This window comes from Rhipicephalus microplus, chromosome 8 (genome assembly GCF_043290135.1).
Source record: "Rhipicephalus microplus isolate Deutch F79 chromosome 8, USDA_Rmic, whole genome shotgun sequence".
Lineage (NCBI taxonomy): Eukaryota > Metazoa > Arthropoda > Arachnida > Ixodida > Ixodidae > Rhipicephalus > Rhipicephalus microplus.
In genome coordinates, this window is record NC_134707.1 from 88,388,701 (window position 1) to 88,413,706 (window position 25,006).

Consider the following 25,006-nt stretch of genomic DNA (forward strand, 5'->3'; position numbering starts at 1 on the left):
AAGAAAAGTGGGAAAAGAAAAACAAAAAGCACAGAGAAAAAAGAAAGGACCAAGAAAAGGATCCACACTCTTGAACGACACAGGCAAGAGACGCGCACACAGTGGTCTAGGTCCTAAGTCCGCCGTATAGTTGCCCACCACTCAGTAAGCCGCCTTTTCGTGGCTGCGACCGCGTACCGTCCCCCCCCATTGTCGCTGCTTCCATCTTCATCAAGCCTTTGAAACCCGAGCGCCTGTGGGAGGGTTGCACCCTCCACCTGAGAAGTTGGGAGACTCCTGCAGTGAAGGACGAGATGCTCCTGTGTCTCACTCGCTACGCCGCAAACTCTGCACAGGTTGCTGACCACAGTGGCATCAAACTTTCTGCGGTACTCCAGAGTGCGAAGAGCCCCAGCTCTCGCCTCGAACAGGAGGCTGCTGCCAATGCTATTGTCATAGAGGCGCGACCCACAGATGCTGTCCTGGTGTTTCCTGTAGCACTCGAGAGTGGACTTCGCCTCCATAGCTTCTCGCCATCGGGTTTCTTCTGCTTCTCTGACTCGCATGCGGACCTCGACCGTCCACTTGGCTGCTGTTTCAATAGGACTGGCTTCTGCAAAGAAGCCATACTTCTTCTCCAGCTGGTAGAGTCGTCGTGTCCAGTCAGTCCTCATGCATGTTGCCGAAAGGTACTCGAACACGCGGCGCGCCCATCGAGTGCGTCGCATGAGCGTGAGACGACCCCGATAGGCAATCTTGCTGGCGGCTTCCCGAGCTTCAAAGCTGGACCATCCGACGTCTCCCTGAATCGCCTCGTTGGCCACTCGATAATGGCAACCGAGCGCTGCACGGCCGACCTCTCTCTGCTGACGCTCCAACCACTCCCGTGTCGTTGGCGATATGCACACTACCGCGTTTCCAAACGTCAGGCCCGGCACGTGAACCATCTTCCACAGGTCCCGGATCATCTGAAATCGGTTGCAACCCCATAGGCATCGGCGACGAAGGATTCGTTGAGCCTGCAACGCAGATATATTTCGCATATGCACCGCCATCCAGCGGACATTGCAAGGACTAAACGAGAGGTGGCACACGCACACTTTCTTACGGCTTGCACTTCGGGTCTACTTCCCACCTTTAACCACCTTGAGTTCATGGTATATACTAGTTCACTGTATTCATGGCACTACGGCCCAACGCTAGCTAAACCTTTCTAAAACCAAGGAGGTTATGCCCAGCGAGTATAACCTAGTAACCATTGCTTATCAGATAGTGCTCAATGTACACGCCGATGGCTGCTAATGGGGAATGAGAGACAGGATAATTCGGCTTTTAGTTAACGCGCACGCTACGAATTTTTTATTGCTCGACAACGCACAAGAGAAATCTCCCACCAGCGTCACCTAGCAGGTCAAAACGTAAGACTGGTTACACACTACGACTACGAGGGACGAACGGATGTCGCTATAAGGAGCTTCGCCCCTCTGTGCTCTAAATCGTTACCCCCTTTTTCTACCCCCCCCCCCCCCCCCAACGCATTTTCAACGTGCGCCACGTAATTACTTTCGTAATAACCTTTAGCGAGCGTAACTTTACCTTTATCTTGTCTTCCTGTTTCGTTGGAAGCGGGCCGCTTGCCTTGTTAACACGTGCCACCGGCATGGTTTCTTATACAGCTGCAGCGAGCGCTCGATTCCTGTTTTCGCGCGAGTATTCCTCGGAAGGTCGGAGACGTGCTCGGCGAAGCGGGAGGGGGAGATTTATTCGTGTATGCACGCGAGCACCCTCGCGAACGCCGCATGGCGAAGACATGTTGCGAAATGTTTTCGATGTGTAGATAGTTGGAGGTCGAGTCGAGTGCCTCGACCATCCCAAAGGACCGCAAATATTGGCTGCAGAAGCATGCTCGAAAAAGAAACACACACAAAAAAAACACACCGGCACAGTCTGCGAGTGGTTTTACAGTCTCTAGACTGTCTAATATATTTTTCTCAATTTGCTATCAGTGTGAGCATGCGCTCTCGCTGTGCGTCGGAACCTACAGCCGCGCAAACTGAAGATGGTCAAAGACGTGGGCATGCAAAAACAGTTGTCAAACGCGAGCCCACACGACGAGTGGCGGAGGAGGGTGGTAGTGGTGGTGGCCACTTCGCCCTATAGTCTTCGCACCACTTTTTTTTTTTTCTTAAAGGCGAGTCTTTCCTAGGATACCTGAACTTGAAAAATATCGTTCTGTCTTTCTGTATGTCTGTCACACAATTCAGCCACCCGGCCAAAGTTTAAGCACTTGATGAACGCCCAGTGGTCTTGAACTGGTGGCTGCGTCCATACTTGTCAACATTGTTGATAAAAAAAGAAAATATTACGCGTATCGGAAGTGCAACACCAATACGTAAGTGTTAAGCTGCGTGTTCCTTTACTAAAAATACATACGTGCGTAATTCTAAAGACCTTAATGCTTCATGGGCTGTGCTGAAGATGCGTCGCTATGCAGGAAAGAAGCCCGGCAGAAAACAATCGTTTTTCGACGACATTTGCAGCTACGCACGCAGATACGCGGCCGATTTTTATTTCTATGTTTACATGTCAGTTAGGTTAGTGGCTTAGGCTAATTTTCATAACTTCATAATTAATGCATAATTAATTTTCATAATTTCATAACGATGGTTCATTGGTAGGGTAGACTTCCTTATATTCTTCTTTCTGTTTTTATTTCTTTCCGTTTCTTTTTGAATTTTTAATCCCGTTCCCCATGGCTATAGACGGTTTCAAGATAACTAGCATTGTGCCGCAAAAACTTTCCGGTCACCTCATTCACGAGCTCCTAACTTCGAAAGTCAAAGCACGTTCTCAAGTTGTTCGTTTTTTTTTTTTTTCAAGGGTAACAGTCAAATAAAACGACCGTGCATAAAGTTCAAAGGAATATCTTATCATTTTAATGTAGCTCAAAAGAATAATCATTTGAATATATTTTGCCAAATAAGAAAGTGTAGAAAATGAGCGGGCTGTTTTCTACTGCTCTTTTTGCCCACCGATACTATTGAGGCAGATCGGTGTAAGAAACCGGATATCATCAAGGGTCTGTGTTTGTAAACAGTGAAATGGTCTTAACAGAGTAGCATGTCAGTGGCTTTAAGCACGCCGTCATTAATCGGTTTTTTTTTTTTCAATATTTAATAAGCGGTATCTCTATCTCTATTTGCCTGACAGCTGGGCCGGAAAGTCAGGCTAAATGTACCGCCGAGCCGCGTCGTCTGCTAGCACGACATATCGTGACCTGTCGTCTGGCCGTCTCGGCTCTCCCGCGCATGCGCTGTACGCGCAGACGCTCGGCGGGCGAGCTCGTGCCACGTTCGCGTCTTTTCAAGAGACGCGAACCGTATACAAGGGATGCAGCGCGCTGTGTACGGTAGCGGCGCACCGAGACCTCGGAATGCGACGGGTCCGGCCAAAGGCTTCGCGTTCATTTCTACGATTGCATGCATTCGTGTATGTGTATGCGAGGCTTTCCGCCGCACGGCGCCTTGCGCAGTTGGCGTCACGCTTTTCAACGCCGCCGCCCGCTTGCTCCATCGCGCCTTTTTCGTTTTTGTCGTATCTGTGACGGCGCGCGTCTTTACGTCGCTTACCTTCGTTTGCGATGTTTTTTTTTTTTTTCACGTTCCTTAGCCGCACGTGGCGTACCGTAGTTCACTCGGCGGATCCACGCTGGGAGTTAAGCGAGAAAAGCTTGTACTGTAGCGGCCGTATGCCTCTAACGGTGCCTTCCTGCTCGCGTTAGCCAACTACTGCGAACATGGCTTAACGCGATCCGGTGTTCAGCTAGCTCGGTAACGTAGAGAAGTGTATACTTACGAGTTAAAAGCCCTTGCGATTTCACCTTGTTTCGTTTCGTGGCCTTACCGGAACCGACCAGTGTTAGCTGCGTGGTGTTCGACTTACTTGGCTTGTGCACATCGCCGTATTGCGTTTTACTGCCAGAAAAAGGTACCGGGCACATTAAGGCCTGACCGCATGCAGCCGTCGCAGCGCGTGGCTTTCTGACGTGGCGTCGTGCCCTCTCCGTATGTGGGAAAATGGCGCATTGCAGTGCAAGCTGCGTGCCCTCTTTCTCCGAACGAGAGGGCGCGGCGCCGCGACTAGAAGACGCGCTGAAACGGCTGCGTGTGGTCAGGCCTTTGCACGCTGCCAACGTGTTCCCAACGCCAGCGCAGTGCCCGCGTGTGGCGTGCGCGTGACGTCACTGTGACGTCACTGTTTGGTGTGTCCACCTCAGCAGCTGCGTTTACAGGCAAATCGCGCTGTCTCTCGCCCGAAACCCCGTGCTTTCCAAAACCTGTGACTGAGCGCTATAAATGCGCTTTGAAATAGTTAATAGACCCCTGAGCAGGCATGGTTAAGCACTTAGTTAGCCTTCCTTGTGAGGACGCTTGCTTGCGCGCAAGCTGTACAAGCACGTAGAAGACGCGGAAGAGCGCGAACGTTCGCGTGCTCGAGCCAACGAGGATTCCAGCCATGATTCTTGGGACGTTAGTGGCTGATTGCAGCAGAGTGAAATAAATGGCGTCGAGACGCGGTGGATTTAGTATACGTTCATTTTGGGGGGGGGGGGGGCAAAAAAATCGGAAATAGAACCACGGGACTAAGCAACAGGTGCTTCAAGACAAACTTCAAACCGCAACCTCGGCGCTTGTCATTTAGCCCCTCTTCCTTTGTCTCGTATTTTTTTTTTCCTCTATAAAACTGATGCTAAACGCAGGTGGTCGAAATTCAATCCTAAGTGCCCGCCCTCGTCCCTTAATGAAGAGGACATTATGAATAATTAACAGAGAACATCTTTATCTTCATATCTCCTCACGCCCGCTCCGCGTGAGCAAGTCTCTACAGTACACAGGTGTACGGCTCAGTCCCTCCGCGCAAGATTCACCGCGTGCCGCGCAATACAAGCGAGAGTCTCTCTCCCTTTATTCCCCTCTCCGAGCGTCTTTCGCAATCCGACGCAAAGCGCTGATTCAAGGCCCGACGAGGCAGTCTGTTTTCTTCCTTTCTTTTCTCTTCGTGCGTGGTTCGAGGTGCTATAAGTCTTCTTCCTCGTGAGCTCATCACCATCTTTTCCTCTTCTTCTTGGCTTTCTCGTTAGCCGCTACCCCCTGGTGGGGTGTTTGTAAACGGACGGTATTATGCCTGGCCACTTTCCGCCACGGCGTCCCTCGCGCTGCCTTGAGAATGGCGCGGGACCGTACTCTTGCAGCGTTTGCGGCTTCAAGCGTGTTCGGCTGCCGTGCAGCGCTTGCGGTGGCGTGGTGTGGTAGTACACGGCGAAGTCTTCGGGCTCCGTGGTGTTGCGATCCTAATGACTGCCGCACGTGTCCACGCGTAGATGGCGCCTACAGGTGACTCTCGCCGTTAACTCGCCGCTTCCGGAGGCGAGCGTGCGCATTGTGCAGTCCTCGAGAGACGCTTTCTAGGCAGGCGTTGAAAGGTTTCCCTCTGCGCTTTGCAGTCTTGGGGGGGGGGGGGTCCTTCGCATCCAAGACAGGCAAGGCTGTCTTGGGCCACTTAGCACCCAGGACAGGGAAGAAACTCGGCCGTTGGACAGAAGGCTACCAACACGCAGTTGCCTCACGTAGCGCAGTCAAGTGGCCTCGTAGGAGGCGAGAGAGAAAGCGGACGCGAACTTGCAAGAAAAAAGCGAATCTGTGGGGTTCCTAGTGTAGCGCCATCTTTTGAGAGAGATCGGTGACGGGTGTATACAGTCAAACCTTATTACAACAAAATTGCTAGTTACTCGGAAATAAGTTTGTTATATCCGAAAAATCTGTTGTAAAGGTATATTCCTAACTATATTCCTGACTTAGTTATAACAGATAATTCGTTTTATCCGGGTTCGTTGTATCGAGGTTTGGGCGTATATACTCAAGGCTGTGAGCGTTTGCAGAGTGCTTTCACCCAACGTCTAACGCCAGATGCCGTGCGTGTAATGCCTCATTACGTAGGATGAACAACCATACCTAATCGCCAGGTCATACCAGCATATTATTACTGACTGTGATAAAAAGTGCTATTTATTTCGCACTTATCAAAAGACATGGTGAGCCTACATTTTTAATTTTCGCCGCTTGCAAGCTTTCTTGTTTCAAACTGCCCGCTCACTTTGGGAGCATGCTATGCTAACTTGCCCATGTTAGCAACCTACACTAAGTTCACGGCACACATTAGGAAAACGCGAAGATCAAGATAACTTTTGCAAGACAGACCTTTCGAATATTATATTTTCATAATATTTATGTTTATCCCATAAATCCCTTGTCTTGTTTTGTCTTCAGGCGATCATTTCCTCTTCCTCCTTTCCGGATAGCGGACATTTCTAATCACCGCATGTGAGGTTGTTTTGGCGCCCCTGTATTTCGGCAAAACAAAATTACGATCTATTTCTGGGCGTCAGCGTTCCTGCCACGGGTGCTATCGTGATAGAAAATGGCGAAGTGACGAAGGCTATGTCAGTATCGCCAGGTTGCTTTCGCACCCGTCTTTTCTTGACAACGCCCGATTGTGAGCTCTCCTTTGACGCCACGATTACCGCGTGCTCTGCTTCCTTTTCACGACTCGAGACGTCGATGGCGTCTTGCGTTTCACTTGGTGACCTATCCGCGACCCGTCTTCGGTGCTTCTTTCCGTCGCGCCAATTTGAAACGACGGACTCTCCTGTATCTCTTCCTGGTATACAGCGCGAAAATGGGCGAGGGATGCACACTTCCACGCCGAGCCGTCTGTGTTCCACTCACTTGAATACTGTGGGTAGATTTTGGTAGATAGCAACTTAGATGCTTATTTGTCTTTTCTGTATAAAAGTAGAAGCAAAAAAACACACACGTTCTTTTTTTACGCCGTGAAAAGCATCGGTGAGCAGAGATTTAAACGCGACACTGTATTACTATTTTTTCGTAAGACACCTGCACGGCATCATCTTGTACAGTTAAGCCGATGTTTTCTTGCTTTTGGTGTATAGCGACGGTAATTAACTATAGCAAGGGAATGCAGCATCGTACGCACCAACCCAGCAGTTTTCATCCTCATGCATTCACCGTAACACTGTTCGGTTAATTGTTACATACAAAATACGAACAGCCCGAATTGGCGGCACCCAAATCCATTCATAAAATAGCCTATACGAGGGTAGGCTAAGGCAGCTTAACACTCATATCGAGTGTCATTGTCATCACGATCATCATTATTTAGCATCGTCATTTCAATTATTTCTTTATTCACTAACTTCTCCGGTCGCGTGACCTGCGTCATGGCTGTACTACCACTACGACTACTAATACCAGTATGACTAGTACTGTTACAGCTAGTTGTACTAGTAGCAGTGTTGGTACAACTGCTAGCGTCCGTCTTGATCATATCGTGGTCTCGCGACGGTGAGACCTTGACAGTTATGTTCGTAGAACCACCTCTAGTAGTGGTATCACTAGTAGTAGTAGTAGTAGTAGTAGTAGTAGTAGTAGTAGAAGCTACTGCACCACCATGAGGACTAGTAGTGGTAGTAGTAGTAGTAGTAGTGGTAGTAGTCCTCATGGCGTTGCAGTAGCTTCTGGTACTACTGCTATTACTACTACTACTACTGCACGACGACGACGAGGACGATGGGAGAGGCAGGTTTGAATCATAAGATAACTTTATAGTAAAAAAAATGTTTACTCTTAAAGAAATTCGGTCAAGCAGACAAGAATGAAACTGACACAGATAAGATAACACGGTAACGCGCACCGTCTCAGTATGTGATTGATGATTACTGATATACCGTTACGAAGTACCGCCTCCTCGGACCAGGACTGAGCTTTGTCCGTCTACAGAGGAGATGCGAAATTGGTGGCGACCAACGTACAACGCGAGCCGGTGTTTACCACCATCACCACCGTCGCGATGACCAGTTGCCCGACGTCTGGCTTGCCTTTGTATACGACGAAAGCGGGCCAGTTCCAGTGCTTATTATACATTCGGGACGAGACGAGACTATCCGCTTCGATTGCACGTCCGTCCAACCCACAGGAGATGCTATCTGAGAGTGGAACGGAGCGCCAATTGTGAACCCGCCCTTTGTGGGCACTTGATTCTCGGTTCTGGTCGAGTCGGTGCATAGACCAGCGTTGACTACCGCATGACTTTGCTTTTGACAGGTTGATGGGTCGTACGACCCCGAAATTGTGAGGGTCGTAACTGCTCCGTGGAATCGATAGTATAGTGCTGGGATAACATCCAGCGTCTTCCGCATCGACGTTCGCAAACTTTGTGAGGCGTAGGAAGGGTGTGTCAGCGCGGGCAGTTCGAAAAAGTGCATGTTTTACAAAGCGGAAGACCGTGCATCTGGGTTACCGGGAAGAAGTTGTCATTCGATGTATACGTCATTGGCTAACCTCATTTTAGGCTACTCGTATGTGTTTAGCTCGCGTCTCGCAAGTGGTTTCCGGAAGTAGTACTTAGACGGGTGCACGTAGGGACGACTATGTCCAAGTGTCCAATCTTTCGCTTCGTCAATCGGTCAACTGACCCGTCGATCGATTGGTCAAGTAAAGCGAGCAATCAGTGAAGATCGTTTGTGGTTGATTGCGAATAAACTAGTTCTATCCCCCAAGGTCTTAAGGTAAGAAAACGCGATGGTACTATAAATTAATTAAATTAGTTTTACGTACCTGCTTGCATTAATTATTATGCACCTCCTTTGTGATCTTAGAAGACGGATTGCAAATGTGAAGAAAAATTTAGTCATGTACCTTCGTGACCGATATGTCAGCGTAAGCCGAAATTCATCTTTAGTCAGCGATTACTTGTAATGTCTCGATATGCATATGACGAACTGAATCGCCGGACATACCTCATCACCTGGTTATTTGGTCTTACGAACACTTTAGCGTTTACTAGCTGCCTTTCGAACCGAACATCGCGGAGGGCTAAAGCACCGGCCGAATTTTGGCGGAGGTGAAATGTTGAAGCTCTGTGAACTTATTATAGATGCACGTTAAAAAACACCAGGTGGTCGGAATTATAGGAACCCTTCACTACGATGTCCCTCGTAATCGTGAACCTCAACAATTATTAAACTGCCTTTAGCCACTGCTGGATTTCAAATGATACTTTGTGTTTCGTTTAATATTGCTAACGACTGCACAAAAAATTAACTGATGGTCGGTAAGTTCCACGGTATTGCTCCTGCTGGACGGGTGAACATAGCTGAAGTGTCATTTTTCTTCTTTCAAGCTTCTGCATCGAGTGTTGGTAAAGTGCTTCGGCTAATGTGCTACTCGATTTAGGGCGACGCTTGTGGCTTGTTAAAGGAAAAGAAACGAAAACAAAACAAAACCGGCGTTTTTGCGGACAACAAATTTTTCTCTCGTACGTGAAAACAGCCTCTAGAAGTTGTCGCTTCGCTCGTGTATACAGGCTGCCTTAATTTTAGCCGCCCCGTGAAATTTCGCGCTTCGTTCAGGCCCTGTCACTCGCACACGTAGCCCTCATTACGACGCTCTTAATTAGCGCGAACGGAGTTGTTGATTTCCTCCTTACCGTGTGTTCTTTCTAGGCTAATCTAAAAACGATAAACGGAGTGATTTGTCATAAGTGACTGGGCTCCTTGTATGGGAATAATTTAATACCCTGGTTTTTTAGAGATGTGCGGCGGGATAAATCTCTTTGTGTGCACACTTTTCACGCGTTTGGCGGTGATGTGAGCGTGCAGAAGGCGAACAAGCGCAGTCTATTTCGTAAAGCGGTGTCATGTCATGTTTTATTATTACATATTTCAGTTTTGTTACATGGTTGGAATAGTTCAGCATGATGTCCCAAAGTTTCCGAGAAACTGACAGGGGAACCCCTATGACGACGTGACGGGGGTGATTACAAAATGCAGCAAGAGATGCCAATGTGTAAGAAATCACTAACAAGCTTAATTAAGAATGACAATACAATGTATAAACAATGTGACGGTATTACTACTGAAAAAAAAATTCATGAAAATGTTAGGAGATATAACGGAAATAACAAAGCAAGAATAATGAACTCTACATGACAAATGCAACTAGTTTTATTATCACTGCTGTAAGTTTTACAAAACCAAATGTAGATACGAAACTAACACAGAACTGTTGAGAGCAATTAATAGGTAATTGCACAATTAAGGTGATTTCCTAAATTCCTGAACACAATATTTTTTTTTTTCATTGATATGTGGGGTTTAATTAAGGTCCCTAGATGAAACAAGTTTCCAAGGTAGCGACACCCTCCCTTTTCCTCCTCGCTTATTTGCCTGAAGAGCCCCCTAGGAGGTTTAAAAGTTTCATTCAAAAGCGAATGTTTGTGTTCTGTTGCTACGGTGAATAGATGTAAGTGAAACAAAATGGAACGAGATAAGACGTAGAATAAACAGTTATCTTTATGAACATAAAGAGCACAACACAAGAGCAAACGGGATGTGCGTTACTCAACCGGCAACGTTGGGCAGTTCTATACTTTACACCACTAGCCATGGCGTCTCGCGTAGTACATTTTAGTTCCACGGCCGCGTATTTCGTCCAGTTCTAACTAGTCCGCTTCTACGATTGTGTTTTGTTCGTGCTGTGACACAGTGAACGTGCTTCTTGCTGGATACTGTAAGTGTCCACAGGGCGTGACGTTGTGACGATTCATTACAACCGGCTTGTGCACACGCAAGACAAAAAACTAGACCAGACTGGTACGAACACTCGTCCAGCAGCACTGCGATGACGTTTTTTTTAAATGTGCCCATTTGGACAATCGTGATGCCAAGTAATTCTGATGCGGTGCTGGGAACTTCCTGAAAAGTGAGAGTTCTAGTGGTGAGGTGTCTCGAAGCAGCGCGTTTCGGCTCAAGCGGGAACTGGTCAAGAGTGAAATGTTTCTGAAGGTGCGTTGATTACAACCTACAGCTGTTCTGTATACGTGCATACCCACATGTATTTGTACCAACTGGCATGCACTAGACACGCATTAGACGCGCGCCTGGCGTTTCAATAAAAACCGACAAGTGAACTCGCTTCGCAGATCCGCGTCGGCGTACGTTGACGGAGTTGCACGAAAGCATTCGCGTGAAATGGTTCATAGTTGCACTTCATGGTGCGCTTCATCTCGGAAAGCACGAGGTAAGTTGAAGAGAGCGAAACCATTTTCTGTTGTTTACGACAACGCAGCATTGCTGAAAAACGCAGATGTTGCATTGAACGAGCATAACGAAACAATCTTGGTCGACTTAGCGCACACCGAAACGCTCCTCCTCTTCAGTTTATGTTCTGGCTACGATTTTGTCTTTGGTCACGGCGAGAATCCGGCTGGAGCCATATGCGCATGCGTACTCGTTTTGAACCTTTTGCATAATAATAAATAACACCACTAGCCATTTGCAAGATCACGTGCAAGTAATGCACCAATTACAGACGCGGATGGCAGAGAAAAAGAGGAGTAATCGAGAGAGTGAGGAGGACGGCTCGAGAACAATGAGTGACGCTACCTTGTTTCATCTAGGGACCTTAGGTTTAATGTCCCCAAAGCACCATCTATGATTGAAAGACGCCGTAATAGAAGGCTCCGGAAATGTCGACCACCTGGGGTTCTTTATCGTGCACTTAAGTCTGAGCACACGGGCCTGCAGCATTTTCGTCTCCATCGAAAGGGCAGCCGCCGCAGCCGGGATCCGATCCCGCGACCTGCGGGTCAGCAGCCCATAGTCACTAGCCCACCGCGGTGTGATAAAAATATGCTTGTTGTGCGATGATTTCAATTCGACGGGCAATGGATATCAAATAGCTATGTTTGTAAACAAGGTTGTGAAGTTGCCGTATGGCCGGTAAGAGAAAAATGTATACAGGACCTTTCCGTTACAGCGTAGTGCTGACAGTCTTGTTCGCACTGGCGAATTGTTTTGTTCTTCGCATGCGAAAAATACCGCACTTCGCGAGAAGCTTCAACGTGGAAAGCGGTTTGTGAAGGTGGTTGTTAAGGCGAACGCCTTCGCTAAATCATAAAACGCTCAAATTGGCCAAGACAAGAAGGATTTAAAAAAAGGCACGCGTTGACCTCGCCCGGTTTGTGATATTGTCACGGCTTTGCAGATCGCCTAAAGTTTTTGTGTGACGATACGATACCGTTCGTTTCGTAGGTGAAGAAAGCTTTCGATGGGGGTCTGGCAGTACCAAAACATCGACTGAAAAAAAGAAGAAAAAAAAAAAGCTTTTCCTTGCTATTAGTCATGAACCGATGCGGTTGACACCCGTTCGAGACCACCTGCGGATGTGATTTCAGAGGACGCTCGCGTTCAACCATACTTATAGTGTACGCACGCGCGTACACACGATATTTTTTTTTCAATTTTACACACATACAAACGCCCACACGAGCACTCAAACAGGATGGTTGCCCCACCCCACCTACTCCTCCTTTCTTGCAAGGGTTTTTTGGCAACACATTTCGGACTCCCCACTTGTTCGAAGCAACGCGTGCGATCCATGTCTGCTCGTATACAGCCTATTATATAGCACATGCGGGAGGAAATTTCGCTTCCCACCCCGAAAATAAAAGGCCCCCCTGTTGAGGCCTCCTGCGCGGCTTGGGGGTCCGCCCTCACTCTGCACATCCTTGAAACGTGTGCAGAGGGCGATGCGGAGGCCGCCTTTGCACCGGGAGGCGCCTTCGGATCGGCCATAATTGCTCGGCGCCCATTAACTTGTCTTCGCTTGTATACGGTGTACGCCCGAGGGGCTTTGTCCTTTATCCCGCCGCTGTTCGCGGTGCGCACGTCGCTTTATTCATTTCCTTTGATTTCTTCTCTCTTTCCTTGTTTCGCCTTTTTTAGTTTATTTTTCGAAAAGAGGAACAGGAGTAGTGCTTTTGTGGTAGCACTGCCTACTCCTCGCTTACCTAGCAAAGTGCGCAATTGTAAAAATCAAACATCGCGCAAAATTTGCATTGCAGTGCCACACAAGATGTGCATGTGTCCACGTAGTGTAATACAGCAGCGGTCGAGTCGCGTACATGCGAGCATGAGCCTGCTGGATACGCAAAGTGAGTTCACCTTTTACTGTCGTCAGCAAGCTCAGCACGCACGCACCGACGCGTGACCCGGACTACACTGGCCGATGCCAGTCGCTTATCGCTGGGCGCTGTTTTCGAGATACCTCCGTATACCTGCACGTATGGCGGCATGCATGGGTAACACATAGGCAACAGAACCCAGAGCTACGCGGCGATGGCGTCAATCAAACTGTCTGAGGACGTGCTGCGGAGTGTTCCTGTAGAGCTTGCTGATTACTGTACTACATAGTCAGGTGTTCTGTATGGCATGGTCGGTCATACACAGGAAAACACACACTAGACGAATAAGTTACGCACAACGTAAAAACACGCGCGCACAATGTCTTCCTTCTTCCCCGAGTCTCGTCCACTTCCACGCGCATGCTCCGAGGCGACGGTGGCGTCGCTCTGCCGCGAATAGCTGCGCAGTCCAGGGTAGCAGTTCCTCGCCTTCGAGGCATCGCCTCATGTTCGTCCCACTTGTTCGACTTAGTTCCTAGTGTAGATGAAGCAAAGTGCGCCGCCCCACCTCACTCCATGAACGCGACACGGCGGGCTGCCTTGTAATTGCTCATAGAGAGATAATTGATTCGCGCGTGGTGGGCGCGTGGGGGGACGGTGTGCCTGACCTTGCAGGCTGCACGAGTGAGTGCAATGACTCTGGTGGTGGTGTCGCAACCTGGCCATGAGGCATTCAGTTGTTAAGTTATTTTATTTGTTTGTAAAGATGGATAAATTACCCCTCACTCACTCGCCTGAATCACGTGACATATTCACGCGTTTTGTTCTCTTCGCTCATTTCATTCACTTTGGTCGCTGCATTAGCCCACCTAATTCACTTCGCTCGTTCTATTTATTCACTTGACTCAGTTCACTTCACTCGTTTTTTACTACACCCATTCATTCAGCATACTCACTCACTTTACACACTCATTCGGCGCTCGTTTTTTGATGTTCTTCTCTTTTATCTCTCATGTTCGTTTTGCGTTGTTCATCACTATGCATCCGTGCCCAACTAACCCAGCTTGCCGCTTAGTGATTCGTTACTATACTCGCTAATGGAGTTCACTTCATTAATCTCACTTCGCTCATTAATTACTACACTTCTCCATTTCGCTTGGCTGCCTATCCGAAAAACGCGGGTGGTTCTATTTCCGCCGCCGACGCTCGAGGATTCGTGTATTGTGCGACTCCAGTGCTTGTCGTGTAAACCCGCGCAGTCGAGAAAGTTTTTCGGAGCTCCCCGCTGTGGCGCAGAGCAGATTCCAGTCAGTTTAGTTGGCTTGGGAGTTGAAACCACACGAATTACACAACCAGCCTACATATACGGCTACCGTCTTCAAAGAAAGGAAGAAAGAAATACAGCAAGAAAGAAAGAGAGAGAAAAAAAGAAAAAAAAAGAAAGAGATGGAACTCATAGGATCAAGTTGTGTGTGGGTAGTAATGGCACTCTCATAGCAGCGCATATCCAGCACCAGCGAAATAGCAAGCAAAACCTTAGCCTGTGTGGGTAGTGTGCGAGTACGGTAAATACGGCAGTTCAACTCGAGCAATCACCATTTTTAACAAACCACGCCTCGTTTCAGAATGTTTAACGACAGCCCGAGGAACATTGTATTCTGCGAGCAACTTATCATTGAGTCTTTCTCTTGGGACACTTTGTCAGCTACACAGAACCGGATCAGTTTACGCTTTTCGACTGTTTCCGTTCAAACGGGCAGCTCAGTGCGAAAAGGCGGGAGCTGATTGCGCTCTGCACAAAGTGTAGACAGTACCATGTATACGCTGTATACGTTCTCTCCACCCAAAAGAATCGAACAACTGTGGTACATCCATCTCCAGTCATACCAGGTTCACCTGGCACGCTGTCAGGAAGTAGCGCGGCACGAACACAAACGCGTACACAGTTCGCAAGACAGTGCCGTGTGAATGGGTGTCAGCGAACCGAAGCAAGCGGCGCTCGAACGTTCGCTTCTTTTCAAATAGCCGCGCACGGGGCTCGGCGATATACGTCCATGCTTCATCGATACGGGCGTGCTTTCATACGCGGAAGCAGGAGTGTATATGCGGTCATGGAAGAGGGCGCCTCTGTGTGCAAACAAGTACACGCTAGCGCAGCTATATACCATAGCGAATGGGTCTCAGCATCCTGCATTCCGCACCCAGCCGGGGAAAGGGACCGTGAACTGTACGACGCACACGTTCGACATCGCCGGTGGCGCGCCTGGGTGTGTGTATGGAGCGGGAAATAAAATACGTGGTAGAGAGGTAACGAGAGAGGAAAAACGGGTGAAAGATAAGGGCATCGGAGTGGCAACCGTTCCTCCCACCCCCAAAGTTTTCTTTCCTGCCTAATTTCGACTCCGTCCCCCACACAAGCGAAAACCTTCCACGTCTCTGACTTATCGTGTGTGCTTCCGTGCTAAAGGTATCGTGACGCTGGCCCCGGTAAAAGCATGTAAGCAGCGTTTATAAATTAATACCGCAGCTGGTGGTCAAAATGGTTAGGACGTCCACCTCCAATGCGGGGGCAGGTACTTGGTTCGATTCAAAGTCCTGCCGGGCACCTACCTGTTCAAATGGATGGGGTAAGGTACCCGGGGCTGACTTAAGGAGTTGTGGGCACCCATATTTAGCGAATGTCAACAATTATTTCGCTCCCGTTTCGCGACGACGCTGAGCCGCGCTCCTTTTTATGGCCTGCAACAATGCGCGTCGCTTTATCTTCGAATTTCTGTATACTCCAGGAATTGGTGAGAATACTGAAGTGTGGGATGATCTACACTTCCCAGGTGCCTGTCGTCAATCGCCAGTCCCAAAATACGCGTTCCATAGAGTCTCTATATAAGTCCCGTATTGAATAGTGTGGTTGTCAGTCGCGTCCAGTCTCACAATCCCACCGCCGCTTCCGGGTCGTTGCGTTCTGTCCGGCACTGCAAACCGGGACAGAACACTTCGCCCGTTATACGCGGCCACTCAGTTATGCACACACCACGCACGCACAACTGATTTTGGTCGCGCACGTACAACGCGGCATTGTGTCCACCGCCGGATGTGCCGTTGGGGGCCAGGGTGACTGGATGCGCGTCGGTGACTCGGTCGCCGCATTCCACGCCGGTGCGAGCCTCCCTCGCTGTTGTGGCGCGCTTCAAGATCGAGTCCGTGCATGGTGCGGTGAAAGAGGCAGATGTTGTTGAGGAGGGGCCCCTCTCCCAAGCCAGCTCGTGGTTATGACCTGCGTTGCTGTCGGAGGCTGCCCGTGTGTTGTGGGAAAGGCTGCACTAGCTATTGTGTTGCCCGTGTGCAGTGCTGTATACTACGCGGCGATGCGCGTGACCAAGGCCGAGGTGGCCATCAGGCGGTCCTTGACTCCCGCTGACCGTGCACCCAGCAGACCTGTACATTTAACGGCAGCAAGTACTTTCGGACGCCGTCCAACTCTTGCTTTCCGAGTCGCGTAAAGAAAGAACAAGAAAAAAAAAGGGGGGGGGGGAATTAAAAAAAAACTAGATGCGACGGTTCTGAATGCAAGCTAAATGAGCGGATGGTGCGAATCTAACCTCTAGAAGCAAGGATGTGGTTTCAAACGTGTGACCCAAGGAGCCTCGTCTAGCGGCCCGCAACCTCAGGCGGAATGAAGTTTTGACACTTCACTAAATATTAAGTGCATTATTTTCTCGCATATTGCAATTAATGGCTATTTCGGGTGAGCTAGGGAGACGGCACCGGTCAGACGCGTGTATTATTTTTTTTTCCCCTTACGAGTTGAAACACCACTTTGGAACGGCATCCGTATTTTAGTCATCATGGAAATCAAGTGTTGATCTTTTTCGAAGCCGGGCGTAAACTTGACCCTTCAGAAATGAGCCATATTGGGGACCTGGGAAACGCGTCCTTTGAAATGGCGACGTTAGCTCCGGCCACGGCTGCTCGATTTCCATGGAGGTGAAATGCCTGTTTTAGTTAAGACATTTAGGTACACGTCAAAAAACCACGGGTGGTTTAAATTTCTGGGAGCCCTCTGCTTTGGCGTCCCTCATAACGATATCGTGTTATTGGCGCGTAAAGTCTCATTAATTTATTACTATAGCACAGTCACTGGCGGCAACACATAGTGTGTGTTAGTCCATCTGGTCGCAAACCTCCCTGCCAATACACAATGCAGCCAACTGAACATATCCTTGCGTGTTACCTCCTTTCTCTCAATCTCGCACTCTCTCTCTTCCCATCGTTGGTGTTGTGTTGCTTGAAAGTGTGTGATTGAACACGATTGGCACTTGTACGCATTTACGCCTGTTGCTAGGATAACATTCCGTACATGACCTTTTCCCCTCTCCATCTGGTTTTACACGTAATTTTTGATCGACTCCCCGCGTAACGCAGCGCTTCAAAACAAGTTCCCATTCATTGTTCTGTGGAGAATACGGAACCTTCAACGCGAGCACACCGCCCGTGTAGCTGTGGACGTCGATTTGGACTTCCTGCAATATTGCACTCTCTCCCACCGACGGAGCTCACTCAATAGCGGTGTGAGAGAGAGGAAATGCTTAGCAAGCAAGCAAGACTACCGCGTCCTTCTCTCCCTGCTCCATGGCGTTGCACGCTGACGAGTCCGGCGCGCCTTTCTCCGCCCACGCAGCTGACCTCCACCCGCTGCATCGGCCGGCGCACTGTTTATCTTCACGCACCGCTGCCCTCGCTCTCTGACGTCGTTCCGGCGTCGTGAGTCATTTGCCGATACAAGTGCGCCCGTGCCAATGGTAGCCGACTCTTCTTTTATCCACGTGCGTTGTCATATATTCTTTCTCGGAGATGTCTGGTCGTCTTCAACATCTGTAGATGACGCTTTAACTTGACGCAGACGTTTGCGCCACCTAGCGTAGACGGTGAAAACTGGTCGGGGATTCCCCCCGCTCCGGTCGGCGGCGTGTTGAGTCGCGGTGCTCCTCTCGCTCATACACAGGCGCGGTCGTTGGATATGCGTACGTCGCGAACTGCCGGGATGGATGGCTGATTTTCGGGCGAGCTTGTGGATTAATACCTGACACGGAGCAGCGACAGCCCGGGCGAGTTGGAGCAAGTATGGAGTGAGTCAAACGTTTCAATGATATACCGCGCGATTGTTGTCCTTGGTGCTGCTATGTTAACAAAAGACGAGCTACTCCGACGAGTGTGATCGTTGCAACTTTCTAGTTTACAATGAGTTTTGCACTGTGCAACGTTTTTTTCTTTACCTGAAAATGTGTGTATAAATGTATGTATGGGTGTATTTGTTTATATATCTATACTGCACGTGTGTATGACCAAAGCATGGTTATTGATATGTATTCACCGCTACCATGCGATACATGTAACTTTCCCATCTGCCCTCCTGCTTGGTTCTTACAGGACTGCAGTATGTAATAAATAAATAAATAAATAAATAAATAAATAAATAAATAATACACCCGAACAGAGGCGTTGCTCTCTTGCCCCTCTTCCCTCGTTCGTGCGCCGTACAATTACGAATGGTCGGTTCCACCTAACTCTAAATCTTAACTGTCGTGTCTGTCTGTATTACAGCTCGGGACTTTCAGCCTCTCGTAAAAGTGTCTCTCGATTAGAAACTTTCCAAGAGCATTGTCCAGTGTCCTTTTATAAAGAGGAAAAGAGGAAGCCATCACTTCCAATGTTTGTCTCGTGTCTGACTGCACAACTTTATGTTGTAAAATTGTGTACAATCAACGCCGATGTTTTCCTATACGTGCACATGTGGTCGGTTTCTGGTATGTACGTTATCCCGTTTATCAACGCGACGGCTTTTAAAGAGCTTGTTTCGCCGAAAATTCCGGCGTCGGCGTCGTTCGTTGTTAGCGAGAAATCATCGGCTTATGCGCGATCAAAAAATCGGGAACTATGCAAATAAAATCGAGGCGTAATGCGGATCGAACCTAGGTCGTTCGCGCGACAAGCGAATGTTCTCTACCACTCGGCCCCGCATCTGCTTGTGAGTACGCTGAAATTAACTTCCTCTTCCTGAATATGCGATGAAAGTTGTCACATGCGTTACAACCACACGCGTCTTGTATGCATTCTTCACAATACAACAAAAAATATTGCGCTAATAATGCGTGGTAACAGCGCCTATTGCAATCGGGCGTCAAAACATGTGTGGGGTAGAGCAGAACTTGTCTTGTCGCCTAGAAGATCTTGGCTCATACCCACAACGGGGATCGGCCGTACTGTACCTTATAATAGACATTTTTTTTTCTACAACGCTTGCTAAAAAAAAGAGAGCAATTTGATAAGAACAATAATAATGTTCCTTTGAAAAAAAAACGTGAAGAAGTGCAGAAGAATTGAACAGTGGCACACACAATGTGATTAGCATAATAACTTCGTCGTTTGAAGCCGGTAAGCCCCGCCGCGGTGGTCTAGTGGCTAAGGTACTCGGCTGCTGACCCGCAGGTCGCGGGTTCGAATCCCGGCTGCGGCGGCTGCATTTCCGATGGTGGCGGAAATGTTGTAGGCCCGTATGCTCAGCTTTGGGTGCACGTTATAGAACCCCAGGTGGTCGAAATTTCCGGAGCCCTCCACTACGGCGTCTCTCGTGATCATGTAGTGGTTTTGGGACGTTAAACCCAACATATCAATCAATCAGAATATTGTCGTCGCGTTGAACTCCTATAAAGGCGAAGCTTTTGGGTCGCCTAATCTTTTTTTTAATTGCATTTTGTCACCATGGTTAGTCGTGTGTTAGTTAATATCGCTTGTCAGGTTTTCCCCCCTTTTTTAATGCGGAGAGCCGTATTTTGCTTCCGTATTTTCGTTAATCTTTAGGTTCATGTTCGCTTTGCAATGCTGACGATCGTAATTGCCATCCTGCCATAATCCCTCGTGTGGGAATGCAGTAGCTTCAATAAATGAAAGCAGGAACGTTAACCTGGTGCTATATAGTCCGGTATGCGCTCAGCCGTGCTGGAGCAATGGTTTCGGTGCTCGCGGCTGCTGTCCCGAAGGTAGCGGGTTCGATTCCAACCGCTTTCGCCACATTTAGATGGACGTGAAACGGCACAAGCCCAGTGTACTGCACACTGTCAGTGCACGTTAGGCAGGACTCGTTAACGAACGTTTTCACTAGTCAAACCGTTTGGCCCATGATCATGAAAGGTCCACCGCAAAGGAATCAATGCGTCTTTGTATAGGCACTGTTGTTCATGAGCAATACTGACGTAACTTTATCTTGTTTGGCCATGCGCGCGCGGGTTAATTGCATTAGCGCATTGCGTTAATGTAGAGCTTTCGAGCGCACTGACGGCGTCTGTAATTATTATTATTATTATTATTATTATTAAACCTATTCGCCACAACTATAAGTGAAATGGATAGCTGTCTCATAGAAGTGGTAGAATTGCCTGATTTGTAGTTATGACCGCTGTATCGAGCTGGCTGCATTGAATATAATGCCTCAAGAAGATTGAAGTAACCAGAAGAATAAAAATCGAATGGAGCACATTCGGCAAGCATGCTCAAGTCGGGACTAGTAAATTGCCATTATTTCTCAAGAGGATGGTATATAATGGCTGCATCTTGCCGGTATTTACCTGCTGAGCAGAAACCTGCAGGATTACACACAGGGTTCAACTTGAGTTTAGGACGCCGCATCGAGCTGGCTGCATTGGATATAATGCTTCAAAGAGATGTTAAAGCCGGTCACGTTTCATGGTAGATGAATTGTTGCATTTCTAAATGTCATGCGAAGTTCAAATGAGCTACACGTTTCGTCAAAACGCTGAATTATTTCTATGTGAGTCAACTTATATCCAAACTAACACTTCGTGGATTTGTTTCCTTGAAATACCCTTACCAGGGATAGGTAAAGCGTTGTCAATTCGTAAGCCACAACTATTTGTTGGCATGCACTTATACACTCATAGTTGATCGCTGGAAGCGCGAAACAGGTGTTCAATGCCGAAGCTATGTCACTTCACAGTATTTGTCGTCCTGCCCCGCCGCGGTGGTCTAGTGGCTAAGGTACTCGGCTGCTGACCCGCAGGTCGCGGGATTGAATCCCGGCTGCGGCGGCTGCATTTCCGATGGAGGCGGAAATGTTGTAGGCCCGTGTGCTCAGATTTGGGTGCACGTTGACGAGCCCCAGGTGGTCCAGATTTCCAGAGCTTTCCACTACGGCGTCTCTCATAATCATATGGTGGTTTTGGGACGTTAAACCCCACAAATCAATCAATCAATCAATCAGTATTTGTCGTCCTGTCTATCTCGTCCTTTGTATACTAGACGTCGGCAATAATATCAGCCTTACGTCAGCTCACGTTTACACTAACGTCAACTTGAACGCAGTAGCGTTAATACGCAAGCACTGTATAAGTTTAATGGAAGCGTGCGTAACGGATGGGGCAGACTATTTCGCGGGAAGTTGATAAAATAGACATCGTGTGAGTCATCTCTTTCAGTATACAAATATCCTTGCGGGGTTAAAGCATCTTGATAACTCGAACTTCAAGGTATGAAATTACTAGGTGCCGCAAGTAGAGCACCGATTACGCAAGATATTGGCTTTTAAGAGCACCGACGCCGTGGTCTCAAAAGATAAGTAAATAATAACGTGAGTCGACTCACTCCAAGTCGGGTCGAGCCGTAAATGTGAGTCTGGTTCAGCCCAGGTCAGTAATGGTTCGGTGAGTTCGAGTACGAGTTATTACCTACCCATTTATGGATATAATAGATTGATTTATAATTGTGAACTCCGCCTATAAGACTCATAGCCAACTATAGTCAAAGCACTTGACCCATGGTCATCAAAGGTCCACCACAAAAGGATGAATGTCCATTAGCGCTTATTTTTTCACACTTATTTTTGAGCAATAACTCCATCCACTATTGAGGAAAATTTTCGTGAGTTCCAGTGGCCCTAAGATGAAAATATATTTCGTGAGTGAGTCTGACGGTGAGGTGCACGTTTGCTGGTTACCTTGTAAGCCGTCAAGCTATTTATGGAAACTGCGAATAACGCAGCTCTTTCACTGCTACTTGGCAATAACAACGCGCCTCCAAACGAGGACGTTTGAAAGGGCGCTGACATCAGCTATACACTTCTCCGTGGAGAGTTGACGGAGCACTCAAAATGGCATACCTATGGCGGGCTGTTATCGCCACTCGCAAACCGTTTGTTCAGCTGGTCGATTACGCCCCCCTCCCTTTTTTTTTAAAAAAAAAAAGACGACAGTCTTTTTGGGGGGACCTTCGATGCAGAAATTTTGGTCTGTCTGTCTGTCTGTCTGTCTGTCTGTCTGTCTGTCTGTCTGTCTGTCTGTCTGTCTGTCTGTACACTTGTCTGTTTTTCCATCCTTACTGGTACCAAAGTGACCAAACGATACTTCGAATGGCCGACCCCATCCGCAGCGCCCACCAATGTTGCTCAAGGTTGAGCGTTCATGCTTGTGCAATGGTCAATTCAAAACCAATTATTGCGCATATCTGGGGCACCATAACAACACGTACATATTCTGCATGTTCGTTTTTACTAGAAAAAGGCATACATAAGTAATTTTAAGGACCGTAACGCTTATCACGCTGCGTTGACCATGCAACGCTTGCACGGAAAGGCGAGTGTTTTCAAACGCTTTGCTAAGATGAGACGGTGGTGGCACCTACCCGTCGCCTTGCGTTCTACACCTTATCACCTCTGAGATGGCCGCGCACACCTGTCTCAGAGCCACGCGCTTTGTTTTATAACAAAACTGCCAGACAGCGCTTGTGCCTCACGTGTGCCGTGACTTGATGCGCTCAAGCGCCTCCGCCGCACGCTCGAGGCACTCTAACGCAGTGCCTCCAGAATACCACTCACCGATTTTCTTGCGCAGAACATCAAATAAATGTTTTGTTCACTCTCTCCACATGCAGGACTATCGTCTTTCGACGACATTTGCAGATTAGCATGCAGATACGGGGCCAATTTTTTCCCGCTAAATCTTCGTGACTGTGGATGCTAAAAAACGGCGATGCGGCACCGTCAATCGGGCCATGCACTTTCACTCACGACACAGGGTCGATTTTTTCTCTTGCTTCCAGAAAAAAAAAAGCCATGTCATCAAGATCCTATAGAGAATAGACTGCAAAGCGTAAGTGAGCGCTGAAGGACCAATTACAACACGTTTCCAAAGGCTGGATTCTATTTTTAGTGTACGCTGAATTCACAAAATGTTACGAGCTTGTGGTGCACGTGCTAAATACCGCGACGTTTTCACGGATGATCATGCTGCGTGGCTCTGGTGGAAGTGCGCAGGTGGTCATTTTGTATTTTAAAAGGTGAGAGCGCAGCTATTGGACGCCCGTTCCTGCGCTGAGTGCAAGGAGGTTTTAACCTCCTTGTTGGAGCGGCGTCACCGTCGCAGTTGGTGTCGCAACTGCACAGTAGACACTAATAAGTATGCGATAGACATGAAAAAATGAATCAGGAAAAAAAATACCAAGGACCCCCCTGCGTGGCAGTCGAGTATTCTACCGCGGAGCCACGCTGATGCTTGTAACTTATTTGCAAAAAAAAAAAAAAAAATACTGTACAGGTGTCATGTCGAGCGAAGAATCACGTTAACTTATGTAATAGTGTGACTGAAAAGCAAAACAATAACAACCAGTCATCACACAGTGGTAATTGCAATACGAGTGTGTGTTCTAAAGACTCCCACCAATTGTAAAGTCAGCGGCGTGTAGCATCGACAAATTGAGCACTATGCACACGTGTAGTGGGTACGTACGTGTAGCGGGTACCTCACTTATCCACTCGCTTACCCGCACGATTTATGCGTAGTCGATAGACCGCGGGAAGTCACAACTTCAAGCACGGTTGACCTCGCCTCGGCTCGGAGCTGCACACGGAAGTCGCATTAGGGACTATCGTAATCGTCGGCTAGGTTTCTTTTTTTGCCTGACGTCATCAGTATAGTTTAGCCATACTGGTTGGAAGTCACCGGCACTTCAGCAGTTTTTGTTTTCCTTTTCTTCTTTATTTCGGGTTAAACTTCACACGCAGGGATACACCATAATATTACACTATACAACAAACATGACGAAGAAAAAATACTATGGCTGTCAAGAACTGCTATATAGCAGATCACGTCTTAAAAGTACTTCATGTTAAGTAGGGCCTCGACCCCTTCTAACCTCCAAAGAATACATTCACTTGTTCTTTTCGAGAACCCTTGAGATACTCTCTTTAAAATGGTGTCTTACTGCAGTCTCCTGTGAGTATCACAGTGAAGTCTAGCCATTCGAGAGTGCCTTATACTGTGCAAAGCAGTGTCAAGCTTAGCATAATATATATAATTTGCATGTTTTTGTATGCAGTATGTTTGTGCGGCGTTAGTAAAGTCAGCTTCTAAAGTTGAGGCCACTACTTGTTGAAAGTAGGCGAAGATATCCCCACTTGAAATCTCAACCGCCGCCCTTCATGACAAGGGAAGTGGCGTCTGCACTTACTGCGATGAACTTTTCTGCGACTGAACGACACTTCCCATCACTTCCAGAAAGTCTTGCTATCTAGCGATGTGGCTTCGCCGTTGGCAGTGCTAAACGGCCTCAAGTTTCGCCGCAACGACTTTGAAACCTTTTGCGCGTATACTCTCTGAAAGCCTATACATCGGCTTAGTAAATTATCGCGACGCGAGTGCCGAGGAAGTGGTTCTGAAGTTTCATCGCCGTTAGTAGCACATCCGCCGTGACGACCTTATTCGCGCATAACTGGGCTTCAATCAGCTCATTTTAGGGACTCGATGGCCGAGTTTTAGGTGCGGCGCACACATGTATCCGAATAACAAGAAAGAAAGGTGCAATAGTCGCCTAGAAAAGGCACAGTTTATAACGATTTGGAGATATTAAACTGGCCGTTTTGTCATTCTATTAGGCACACTTAAATCCTTTCACGCACTGCAGCTTCAGAAAAATACATGCA

The 25,006-nt window shown here is 48.0% G+C and overlaps 1 protein-coding gene across 4 annotated transcripts in view; it reads left to right on the forward strand.

Annotated features, from left to right (window-relative positions):
* MESR3 (misexpression suppressor of ras 3) overlaps nt 1–25,006 on the forward strand; it is a 242,402-nt gene that overhangs the window by 101,728 nt on the left and 115,668 nt on the right. Inside the window, exon 1 of one of the 4 annotated variants that reach the window (XM_075872281.1) lies at nt 17,935–18,146. The exons of 2 other annotated variants lie outside the window; for them this stretch is intronic. The gene's annotated coding sequence lies outside the window, so the exon portion shown is untranslated. Of the gene's footprint in view, nt 1–17,934; nt 18,147–25,006 lie in introns of those variants that run through there. One more of the 4 variants, XM_037415945.2, reaches the window with a different exon arrangement.